Below are 13,480 nucleotides of genomic sequence, written 5' to 3' on the forward strand. Positions count from 1 at the left end.
CTTGAAGAAGTCTTTTTGCTTAGAGCTGAAATGAATGCTTGAGTCTCTTCAATCTTACTTCTTTTTCCCTCCTTTAAGTGACTTTATAGCTTCAATAGATAGTAGAGAAAAATTTAGACTGAAATAGAGCCATTAGAGATCATTAAAAGAGTATTAAATACTGCCAAAAAGAACTAAAAATTAGCCGTTATGTAAGTTTCCTCACAGGGGGTCGACTCATGGGGTCGACCTCTGTGGCCAGAATAGAAAACCACTATTCTGTATCTTTGGCCTGCACAACAACAGAAGTCAACTCATGGGATCGATCCCTTTGGATGTGCCAACCAAAAATAGCATGCCATTCAGCCCCTTTTGACAGGAGTCGACTCATAGGATCGATCTAATTCTTTAAACTCGAATTTCTCTCAACATATCCATCCAAAAAGTATGAAATTGCCTCTAATAGATCACAAATCTTCTATTCTTGCTCTTGAGGCTTTCAAATTAGAACTTGATAAAATTATGATTTTGCTCTTGAAATATAGTAAATCTTTTTCCAAGCCAAAATCATTAGTAACCCCCTCAAATGTGTTGTAATCATCAAAATCAATTCATGGAGTAACAAAAAGCATGCTTGCGATCAAATCTAAACTATTTTTAGATCTATTTAATCATGCTGAAAATTAGATCTAATCTAATATTTTCAAATTTGATCACTACTTCAAATCATATTTGAATTAGATCTGATCTGATTTAGATCTATGATCCATACAATCTTGCTCTGATACCAGTTGAAGGATCGGATTGGTGCACCGGATCGATTTGGATCAGGGGCAGCGAAATTCAAAAATTTTTAATCCAAACCAACACATAAGGCATAGATCTAAATCAGATATTAAGCATATATTAAGTATAAAAATCAGCATACATAAATGAGAAAGGATGATCTCATCACCTTGCGTGGGTAGACGATCTTCGCAATCTGATGATCGTGGTTTTATCGAGGTCCACTGGTGAGCTGTGCACGTATCTGACCTCTATAGGTATCCACTCAAATCTTCGTCTAGGACTCTTTCTCTAGGTTTGATCCACCTTCTCCAAGATGGATCTAATGGCTCTTAATCAGTAATGAACTGATCTCTGGAATGGCTATCGGATTAATCTTTGACGTAGCCTTTCTCCTTCCTTCAGTTGGACGATGCCTGAACTCCTTCAAGTGTATGGAGGATCAGCCCAACACCTTTGGGTGTGAAGCAAGGGAGCAGCCTAACACTTTTAGGCATGTGGATGTGAGAGAGAGGTGGCGGTGGAGAAGCAGTAGGGTTTTGGATATAAAGAATGGATGAGCTACCGAACCCTTTGGAAGGGGTCCTTTTATAGAACCAAATCCTAATCCAACCCAACCAACTAGGGCGGCACCCATTTGAAATCAAATTTCAAATGGGGTGTCCCCTTGTCTCCACCCAACCACCTATCCATAAGGGGCGACGCCCCTTTCCTTCGTGAATTGCTCGAATAGAAATAAGAAGAGGGCGCACGCCCACCTTCTTTTCTTCTGAGAAAAACATCGTACAACATTTGCATGAGAAGGATAGGTGTGGAAGGGTTAGTTCCATTCAAATTCAAGTAGGTCTTTATGTAAGCTATTGGGAAATATGTTCCAAAAGCTAATCATCAATCTGTTGACGGTTGAGCAACTTTGTATTGTAATTGATTTGTTAATAAATAAAATATATTTTTGACATTTTATCATAAGTTTTTATTTTCTAATGAACTCTGTTGTTGTGATGAAGTCCTTAGGACTATTTAGGTTCGATAAAGAGAGAATTTATCGATTAATCCTTAAAACTATTTACGACCAAATGATAGGCTGTTAATAAGGACGACAGCTTCTATCGAGCATAGATCACTGTAGGCCATATGGGTTGGTTCTCCTCTTAACCAAGGAGTGTGGAGACACTGGTATGACATACAGGTGAGATATAAGGGTACATCATCATTGAACGTGACCAACTCCAGAGCATTCTGCTGTCAAGAATGTCTCTAATGGGATATAGGTATAAGTGTCTCTTAGACTGAGATCGCCTTAGTGACTTGCAAGCAACTCACTGTGCTTTGATACTGGACTAAGTGAATTTTTAATTCAGTGATGGAAGACTTCTAGGCACAGTCAAGTACTTGCAAAGTCAGAGTATGATCAAGATGAGATTGACCACTCCAAGTGTGATCAAGATGGGATTGACCACTCCAAGAGTTGGAGAAGAATTAGTCACTGTATTTCAATTTAGCAAAATCTTGGCTAGGATAATCCATCAGATGGATTTAATATTTTGAAATACAATGTGGACAATCTGATCAAAGTTGACAGTTGAACTCTGAGGTGTCCTATGAGCATTTTGGTCAAGGGGATGAATTATATGAAAACTATATCCGCATGGGTTCTAAGGATGTTGTTCTACACATTCGACCTATCTGGCCGTCGGGTACCATTACTAGATGGTCACTTTGATTGGTATAAAAATTTATTCCTATACTACCGACTTAGGTTTGGACCTATGAGGTCACACACATTAGAGTTCATGATCCGATCGGATAGTTGATCAATGATTAAGAATCATTCTAGGGTTAAACGATCAATACGATTGACATTTAACCTAGTGCAAGTGTTGCAGGAGGATTGATTAGCAATTTGATTGCTAATTGGCTTAATTTGATTAAGTCAATGAGTTAAATTAAGTCTAATTGAATATAATTTAATTATATTTGGTTTGGGCTTGATTGGATTAAGTCCAATTGATTTATTGGATAAGCCAAGTGCAAGGAAATACTAGTCCTAGTTCAATTAGGACTTGGACCAACCTAATTTTTAATTCGATTAGAAAATTAAATTAGATTTAAATCTAATTTAATCTGATTAAATTAGATTCTTAATTAGGTTAAGATCTATTTTAATTAGGTTGATTTGATTTTAGTTTGATTTGGTTTGAGAAACCAAATTTGAACAAGTCATAGATTGAATCCTAGTAAGACTAGGATTCCACCTTGCGCCACCTTAGCCCCCCACGCCCACTCTCTCTTATTTTGTATGACAAAACCTTCTCTCCCAGGCCTTCACACATGTCCAAAGCTTTCCTCTCTTTCTCTCTCACATAAAATATGGTTGTGGACCAAGTCAAAGTAGGAATTTGTTTGGATTTCAAATTCTATAAGATAAAATTTTCGGAAATCAAAACTCTTTCCTTATGGCACTGATTTTGCTCAAATTTTTTTTGATATTTTCATGAATTTTATGGCACATATCGTGTGCCCTTTGCAGTGGTCCATGGCAGAAAAAGGAGGGGGCGCCCAAGAGTTGGGCACCCCTTGTCTTCCCTGTTTGGATTTTTCTTGACTAGGTATTTGACCTAGACAAGGATTCTTCATATCTCTTTATTTAAGATGAATTTCTTCTTGAATTTTTGTGGATTATAGAGTGTTGAGAGGCTTTTGGGGTGTATAAAAATTAGGGAGAAAGAGTGTAGGGCATAGAGATATAATAGACACAAAACTATGTGTCTGGGTTAGAGCAAAGAGAAGAAGAAGAGGGTCTTCTTCTAGGATTGCTGTGTTCACCTCTTTCCTTCCTCCATCTATGAGTTTTCTGAGAGTGTCTCACATCTAAAACTTCTTCTCCTACTTTTCATCTTTGGAAGAGTCTAAATCAAGAAGAAGGAGGTACTTGATCGACCATCGAAGAAGGATTAGCACAGTACTAGCATGTTGTGTTGATTTCCTGGACCAGGACTTCTGATCGTGATTCGTGGGCTTGTGTGGATGACTCCTAAAGGCTGGATGCATATACAGCTCACAACATCATCCTCATGTCCAGATTAGCAAAGTTAGAAGTCTAACTTGCAAGGTAATAGATCTGATCTATTATATTTTACATACATTAGATGTAGCATAGAAATATGTTGATATGATCAACATGTAGTTCTTGCTCTTTATATTTTAATTTTTGATTTAATGTCATATAATAATCATGTAATAAGATCTTAGATCTTGGTATTTTTTTATTTTATAAGATAAATTTTGATTTATTTTAGTCTTCCACTGTCTGATCTTGAAAAAATTTCAAGATCTAACCCTGAAACCCTAGATCTGGTTCCTTCAATTGGTATCAGAGCCTAGGTTATTTATTACATGATTATTCATACATGTTAGATTATTTCTTAGATTAGATCTAATTTATAATCTAATTATTAAATCTAAAATTAAAATTTTTAGATCAATCACAAACTGTAGGTTGTCCTACTGTAAGGTTTACCCCTTATAGTGCAAAGATTGTCCTAGTTCGTGTAGATCTATCTTTGATCATAAATTTGTTAGATGTGATCTAGATTAAATTTATAATTTATTAAATTTAAAAGATATTTAAATCTAAAATAAAATTTCTTTGTTAATAATTTTTGCGCAAAGAACCATCATATATTTATTTGGAAAATTTGAGCAGTTTAAAGTTGAAATTGTTTCAATTACATGAACCTGTTTAGATTAGATCTAAAGTAGTTTCATGCTTATTTCACTTGCATTTTGATTATGAATCAAACATACAACTTGATTGATAAGAACCATGTTGTAAAAATATTTTACAAATATGATAATTATTTTTGAAAAGCCGAACCCCAACCCTCAGCCCAAGACTTAATTGAGAATTAAGAAGTTGTTTGATTAGGTTCTAAGATTGTGAATTGAAGAACCTAAGACACAAACCATAACACATTGGGTTAATGGGTTAGTGGAAATTAGGTCCATTAGTTGGGTTAGACCTAAGGTTAGATTAAAGATGAACTTAATTAGAGAATTGACTAAATCTAATCAATTATTGTCTTAGATTAGATCAAGGATTCTCTAGATCAATTACAATAGTTGTAGTTGGTCAAGTCCATATCTTTAACGAGAACCAAATGGACTTGATTCTTGGCTAAGCGGTATAGCACGAACTGTTAGGTTGATCTAATCAAAACTAATTAAACTAGTTAGTGTCTAAGGTAAACCAGACTGGTGGTTTTTAATTGGCAGCCCGCTTACCTGGCCATTATTGATGGTGTCTAAGGCAAGCTTTGGCAGACCCTCCCACCGATCAAACTTACCTGACCTCTTGGTGAAATTATGTTTTGATCGGATCACTTGACTATTTAAGCCGACCCATGTCAACTAGGTAAATCAGTGTGACTGATTTAGGTGCTCCTACACCAACCCTTTTGATGGTCTCCCTTAAGCTGACTTGATGAAGCCAGTGGGAGGATCATGATAAGCTGGTTCATCTGACCTCCTCCTCTAAATTAATTAAATTTTCTAAAATTATTAGGTCTTTAAAATAAAATAGTTATGGCGATAACTAGATCATAGCCTCCCATTAAGTGGATGATAATGGGTCCATCAATTGGATAATCATTGGAGGCCCAAAGGCTTGGTGCTTATCAACTGATGGAATTGTCATTCATAATATGATTTTTTGACTGCATCTTTCTAAATGGTGGTTAGGTTAGCCAACCAAAGTTGGGCCTAATCATTCATTGGCTAGATGGACCAAGTATGGTCATGTTAATGGTTGGACCTAACCAGACCTTTTCAGTGGAGACCAAAGCCTACTGATTAGGGACTGGAGCAAAATTTAATTTACTAAAAATTATTTAGAGAAACAATTGGTTATAAACCTATCCTTAGATGTACATGGGTTGGCCAACCAAAGTTGGGCTTGTGTGCAGTCTAAGTGGATTCTAGTACCCACTAAGAAATTAGGGTAATTCCTCGAATTGGATGTAGAGGCTACCAATTTGAATAAAATAGTGGGAGAAACCTTTTGATTAAAGTTCAAATCTTTAGGTTTAATAAATCAATTACTAATTAGGTTATGATTTTTCTTTATACAGATATGACCACTTCCTTATCGCTCTGATCATTGTTGGACAATAAAATTTTAGTGGGACCTAACTTCGGTAGCTGGTACTGAAAGTTGAAGATAGTCCTAGAGCATGAACGGATCCTATATATGATAACGGATCCTGCACCTGAGGAGCCAACTGCCAATGCATGTGGAACAGTCAGAGATACTTATCAGAAGTGGCTCAGTGATCGGACAATGATGCGCTGCATCATGCTGGCTGCCATGAGCAACGCGTTCAATCACAGATTTGAGATGACTCAGCCAAAGGACATGCTTCAAGTGTTGGAGGATGCCTTTGGCACACCCGATGATGTGGAGAGGCACAAGACCAGTTTGCCATCTTCAACGCCAAAATACAGGATGGTGCCTCTGTCACTAATCATGTATTATACATGATCGAGCTGATGGAGAGTTTGAGCAAGCTCGGCTTTCCCTTGCATGAGCAGTTTGGGAAAGATGCAATACTGAACTCCCTGTCCAAGTCTTATCTCCCATTCCTCACTCATTATAGAATGACAAAGTCTGAAGTAAACTACCACAGATTACTGGGGTTGCTTCAGAACTTTGAGAAGGATCACCAACTCCACAAGGAGTCGGTGAACTTAGTGGGAGCTTCATCTTCTGATTCTCGACCCTTTGAGAAAGGGAAGAAGAACAAGAAAAAGAAAGTGAAGAAGGTGCAAGTTTAGGCTGGGACATTAGTGCAGGGCCAGACCAAAAAGATCAAGCCCGATAAGAGTCAAGCTGAATGCTTCTTTTGCAAGAAGTGGGGGCGCTGGAAGAGAAATTATCCTCAGTATATTGCCTCCTGGATCCGAACAGGCAGAAAAAGAAGCAAGCTATTGCTGGGCAAGGTATTTATATGATAACTCCTTGTAATTTCTCTATTTGTGATATAACTGACTGGGTATTGGATACCGGTAGCCCTTACCATATTTGCAATTCGTTGTAGGGGTTGCAGGTTAGTAGGAGATTTAAGCAAGGCGAGAGGTTCCTGAATGTTGGAGATAAAAGACCAGTTCCAGTTCTAGCATTAGAAATCTTGAAACTTGTATTTGAGTCCCATACCGTTGTTCTTAATGATTGTCATTTCTGTCCCAGTTTCTTTTTAAATATTATTTCTGTAGGCCTTCTGGCCAAAAATGATTATGAAATTTCAATAAAGAAACAAGTATGTAATATCATTATGAATGGTGTTACTATTTTTTGTAGACATTTGAACAATGGTGTGTATATGTTATCACAACTTGTTAACATAGTCTATTCTACTGGCAAGCACCCTAGATTAGATAGTGTATCAGATATCTACTTATGGCACTGTAGGCTAGGTCATATAAACAAGTACAAGATAAACATATTGACTCAAAAGGGGATCCTCGAAGTCAGTGATTGTGAATCACTTCCAACCTGTGAGTCCTGTCTTCTTGGTAAAATGACCAAGTCACCTTTTACTAAAAAAGGTGAGAGAGCTACTGAGCTCTTGGGCCTAGTACATACTGATGTATGCGGGCCCATGATCACAAGTGCTAGAGATGGATATTTCTATTTCATCACTTTCATGGATGATCTATCCAGATATGGATATGTCTATCTGATGAAACATAAGTCAGATTCATTTGACATGTTCAAACGATTTTGAAGTGAAGTAGAAAAATAAACTGGGAAGAGTATTAAAACTCTTCGATCTGACTGAGGAGGAGAATACCTTTCTGGTTAGGTTCTCACATATCTAGAAGAGAATGGGATTCTCTCCCAATGGACTCCTCCAGGAACACCACAGCATAATGGTATGTCTGAAAGGAGAAATCAGACTCTGTTAGACATGATCCGATCCATGATGGATTTTGCCAGCTTGCTGATATCCTTCTAGGGATATGCACTCGAATCGGCCTGTTATTTGTTAAATAGGGTTCCAAGTAAGTCTTTAATTAAGACTCCATATAAGATATGGACAGGGTGTAAGCCAGCACTTTCACACCTTAGGGTCTGGGAGTGCCCGACCTATGTCAAATGGTTAGTTATAGATAAACTTGGACCTAGGTCTGACAAATGCACATTCATAGGGTACCCTAAAGAGATCAAAGGATATTTTTTCTACCATGCTGATAAACAAAAGATGTTCGTCAGCCTTAAGACAACATTTTTAGAAAAGGAGTTCCTTGGTGAAGGAACCATTGCCTCTAAGGTTGAACTTGATGAAGTTCAACAGGTAGAAGAACTGACACCAATAGCTGAACCTGAGTCGGATTTGATTAGATCAGATCCAGAGCCTAATGTACCACACCATTAAGGCAATCCGATAGAGTACCGCATCAAACGGACAGATACTATGATTTCTTGGTCTGAGACAGTGATCCAATCGAACTCGATGAGAATGATGAGGATCCGACACCTATATGGATGCAATACAGAGATCTGATTTTGAGAAATGGCTTGAAGCCATGAAATCCAAAATGGAGTCCATGAAGGTCAACAAGTATGGACATTAGTTGACCCACCTGAAGGGGTTAAATCCATTGGGTGTAAATGGGTCTTCAAAAGGAAGAGGGGTGCAGACGGAAAGGCGGAGACCTATAAAGCTCGTTTGGTTGCCAAGGGGTATCGTCAATATTATGGTATTGACTATAACGAGACGTTCTCCCCTGTGGCAATGCTCAAATCCATTCGGATAATACTTGCAATAGCTGCCCATCTGGATTATGAGATCTGATAGATGGATGTAAAGACAGCTTTCCTGAATAGAGAGTTGACCGAAGAGGTGTATATGATACAACCTGAGGGGTTTATATCCATAGATGAGTCCAAGGTGTGCAAGCTTCAGAGATCTATTTATGGATTGAAGCAAGCTTCTTGGAGTTGGAACATGTATTTTGATAAGATGATCAAAACGTATGGCTTCATTAAGAACGGAGAAGAGCCCTACATCTATAAATAGGCAAATGGTCCAGTTATGGTATTTCTTGTCTTGTACGTGGATGACATTCTCTTAATCGAGAATGACATCCCCGCACTATAGAGAATAAAAGTTTGGTTGTCATCGCAGTTCTCCATGAAGGACTTGGGTGAAGCATCCTACATCCTAGGGATGAAGATCTATAGGGATAGATCTAAAAGGATGCTTGGGTTATCCTAGTCCACGTACATAGACACTGTGCTAAAGAGGTTCAGCATGGAGAATTTTAAGAAGGGCTATCTACCGATAGACCATGAAATTTCTCTCTCTAAGAAGGATTGTCTGACAACTCCTGAAGAGAGAGAGCGTATGAGTAGAGTCCCATATGCTTTGATCGTGGGATCTATCATGTATGTCATGACATGTACAAGGTCAAATTGGCATACTCACTAGGAGTAGTGAGTAGATACCAATCTGATCCTGGAGAAAACCACTGAAAAGTGGTTAAAGCCATCCTTAAGTATTTGAGAAATACTAAGGATCAATAGTTGGTTTATGGTGAGTCAGATCTGAAACTTGTGGGGTTCACAGACTCCAACTTTCAATCTAACCATGATGACAGCAGAAGCGTGTTGGGTTATATCTTTACTCTGAATGGTGGAGCCATCTGCTGGAAGAATTTCAAGAAGCATACTGTGGTAGACTCTATTTGTGAGGCAGAGTACATCGTAGCATCGGATGTCGTGAAGGAAGTTGTGTGGCTGAGGACATTCATCACTGAGCTCGGAGTAGCACCCTCCGTCGATGGTCTGATCTGCTCTATTGCGACAGCACTGGTGCCATTGCTCAAGTGAAGGAACCCAAAGCACACCAGCGAATGAAGCACATTTTGCACTGCTTTCACCTGGTCCGAGAGATCGTGGATCAAGATGACATCGACTTTCAGAAGATCGACGGAAAGAAAAACTTGGCCGACCCCTTCACTAAAGCCCTGGCGATAAAAAAGTTTGACAACCACAAGTCGAAGATGGGTATTAGATACTGTGTTGAGTGGCTTTAGGATAAGTGGGAGTTGTTGAAAAATATGTCACAAAAGTCAATCGTCAACCTGTTGACAGTTGAGCAACCTTGTATTGTAATTGATTTGTTAATAAATAAAATATATTTTTGACATTTTCATCATAAGCACATTTTGCACTGCTTTCACCTGGTCCGGGAGATCGTGGATCAAGATGACGTCGACTTTCAGAAGATCGACGGAAAGAAAAACTTGGCCGACCCCTTCACTAAAGCCCTAGTGATAAAAAAGTTCGACAACCACAAGTCGAAGATGGGTATTAGATACTGTGCCGAGTGACTTTAGGATAAGTGGGAGTTGTTGGAAAATATGTCACAAAAGTCAATCGTCAACCTGTTGACAGTTGAGCAACCTTGTATTGTAATTGATTTGTTAATAAATAAAATATATTTTTGGTATTTTCATCATAAGTTTTCATCTTCTAATGAACTCCATTGTTGTGATGAAGTCCTTAGAACTATTTAGGTTCGATAAAGAGAGGATTTATCGATTAGTCTTTAAAACTGTTTACGACCAAATGATAGGCTGTTAATAAGGACGACAGCTTCTATTAGGCATAGGTCATTATAAGCCATATGGGTTGGTTGTCCTCTTAACCAAGGAGTGTGGAGATATTGGTATGGCATACAGGTGAGATGTAAGGCTACATTGTCATTGAACGTGACCAACTCCAGAGCATTCTGCTATCGAGAATGTCTCTGATAGGATATAGGTATAAGTATCCCTTAGATCTGAGATCGCCTTAGTGACTTGCAAGCAACTCACTGTGCTTTGGTATTGGACTAACTGAATTTCTAATTCAGTGATGGAAGGCTTCTGGGCACAGCCAAGTACTTGCGAAGTCAGAGTGTGATCAAGATGGGATTGACTACTCCAAGAGTTGGAGAAGAATGAGTCGCTGTATTTCAATTTAGCAAAATCTTGGCTAAGATAATCCATCAGATGGATTTGATATTTTGAAATATAATATGGACAACCTGATCAGAGTTGACAGTTGAACTCTGAGGTGTTCTATGAGCATTTTGGTCAAGGGGATGAATTATATGGAAACTATATCTGTATGGGTTCTAAGGATATTGTTCTACACATTCGACCTATCTGGCCATCGGGTACCATTGCTAGATGGTCACTTTGATTGATATAAAAATTTATTTTTATGCTACTGACTTAGGTTTGAACCTATGAGGTCACACACATTAGAGTTTATGATCCGATCGGATGGTTGATCAACGATTAAGAATCGTTCTAGGGTTAAACGATCAATACGATTGACATTTAACCCAGTGCAAGTGTTGCCAGAGGATCGATTAGCAATTTGATTATAAATTAGCTTAATTTGATTAAGCCAATGGGCTGAGATTAAGTCTAATTGAATATAATTTAATTAGATTTGGTTTGGACTTGATTGGATCAAGTCCAATTGGTTTATTGGATAAGCCAAGTGCAAGGAAAAACTAGTCCTAGTTCAATTAGGACTTAGGTCAACCTAATTTCTAATTCGATTAAAAAATTAAATTAAATTTAAATATAATTTAATTTGATTAAATTAGATTCTTAATTGGATTAAGATCTATTTTAATTGGGTTGATTTGGTTTTAGTTTGATTTGGTTTGAGAAATCAAATTTGAACAAGTCATAGATTGAATCCTAGTAAGACTAGGATTCCACCTTGCGCCACCTTAGCCCCTCATGCCCACTCTTTCTTATTTTGTGTGACAAAATCTTCTCTCCCAGGCCTTCACACATGCCTAAAGCTTTTCTTTTTTCTTTCTCACATAGAATGTGGTTGTGGACCAAGTCAAAGTAGGAATTTGTTTGGATTTCAAATTCTATGAGATAGAATTTTAGGAAACCAAAACTCTTTCCTTATGGCACTGATTTTATCCAAATTTTTTTTTGAGATTTTTGTGGATTTTATGGAATATATTATGTACCCTTTTCTAGTGGTCCATGATAGAAAAAGAAGGAGGGGGCACCCAAGAATTGGGCACCCCTTGTCTTCCCTGTTTCAATTTTCTTTGACTAGGTATTGGACCTAGACAAAGATTCTTCATATCTTTTTATTTAAGATGAATTTCTTCTTGATATTTTTGTGGATTATAGAGTATTGAGAGTCCTTTGGGATGTGTGGAAATTAGGAAGAAAGAGTGTAGGGGTGTGGAGATATAATAGACACAAAATTATGTATCTAGGTTAGAGCAAAGAGAAGAAGAAGAGGGTCTTCTTCTAGGGTTGCTGTGTTCACCTCTTTCCTTCCTCCATCTATGAGTTTTCTGAGAGTGTCTCACATTTAAAACTCCTTCTCCTACTTTTTATCTTTGGAAGAATCCAAATCAAGAAGAAGGAGGCATCTGATCGACCATCGCAGTAGGATCAGCACAGTACTAGCATGCTGTGCTGATTTTCTGGATCAGGACTTCTGATCGTGATTCGTGGGCTCATGTGGATGACTTCTAGAGGTCGGATGCATGTGTAGCTTGCAACATCATCCTCATGTCTGGATCAACAAAGTTAGAACGTCTAACTTGCAAGGTAATAGATCTGATCTATTATATTTTACATACATTAGATGTAGCATAGAAACATATTGATATGATCAACATGTAGTTCTTGCTCTTTATATTTTAATTTTTGATTTAATACCATGTAATAATCATGTAATAGGATCTTAGATCCAGTGATTCTATAATTTTATAAGATAAATTTTGATTTATTTTAGTCTTCTGCTACCTGATCTTGAAAAAGTTTCAAGATCTAACACTTTCAGGCATGTGGATGTGAGAGAGAGGTGGCGGTGGAGAAGCAGTAGAGTTTTGGATCTAAAGAATGGATGAGCTACTGAACCCTTTGGAAGGGGTCCTTTTATAGACCCAAACCCTAATCCAACCCAACCAACTAGGGCGGCACCCATTTGACATCAAATTTCAAATGGGGTGTCCCCTTCTCTCCACCCAACCACCTATCTATAAGGGGTGATGCCCCTTTCCCTTGTGAATTCCTCGAATAGAAATAAGAAGAGGGCACATGCCCACCTTCTTTTCTTCTGAGAGAAACATCGTACAACATTTGCACGAGAAGGATAGGTGTGGAAGGTTAGTTCTATTCAAATTCAAGTGGGTCTTTATGTAAGCAACCTTTATTTAAAATTAAACCTTTCGAATTTGAAAGGTCAACCTCCCAACAACATCTCCACGTTATCTGCAAGGGGCGCATACCCTTGGATCTCATCCAGAAGGGGGCGTGTGCCCTTCTTTTCCTCGAGAAGAAACTCGCACAAAGAAAGAAGAGGGCGCGCCAACATTTGGTGCCCCACCTTCCTTATCCTCTGGGTAGTTTTCAAAAAACCACCTATTGTATTTGAATCAAATTCAAATTTAAAGGAAGGAAATTAATTTGCAACCAACAATTGGTGCAAAATCAAGTGCCCAATTGGATTAGGCTTAACCCTATCTAATAGGGAATCTAATCCAGGAGAAACCTAGGTCTAATCATGTGCTAGTATGATTTCTTTAGATCCAATTGGATCAATTAAGTTCAATTAAACAATCCTAGATCAAAGTCTTTTGTTATGTGACCTCATAGATTCAATTCTGCATGGTAA

This window comes from Elaeis guineensis, chromosome 6 (assembly GCF_000442705.2).
Source record: "Elaeis guineensis isolate ETL-2024a chromosome 6, EG11, whole genome shotgun sequence".
Lineage (NCBI taxonomy): Eukaryota > Viridiplantae > Streptophyta > Magnoliopsida > Arecales > Arecaceae > Elaeis > Elaeis guineensis.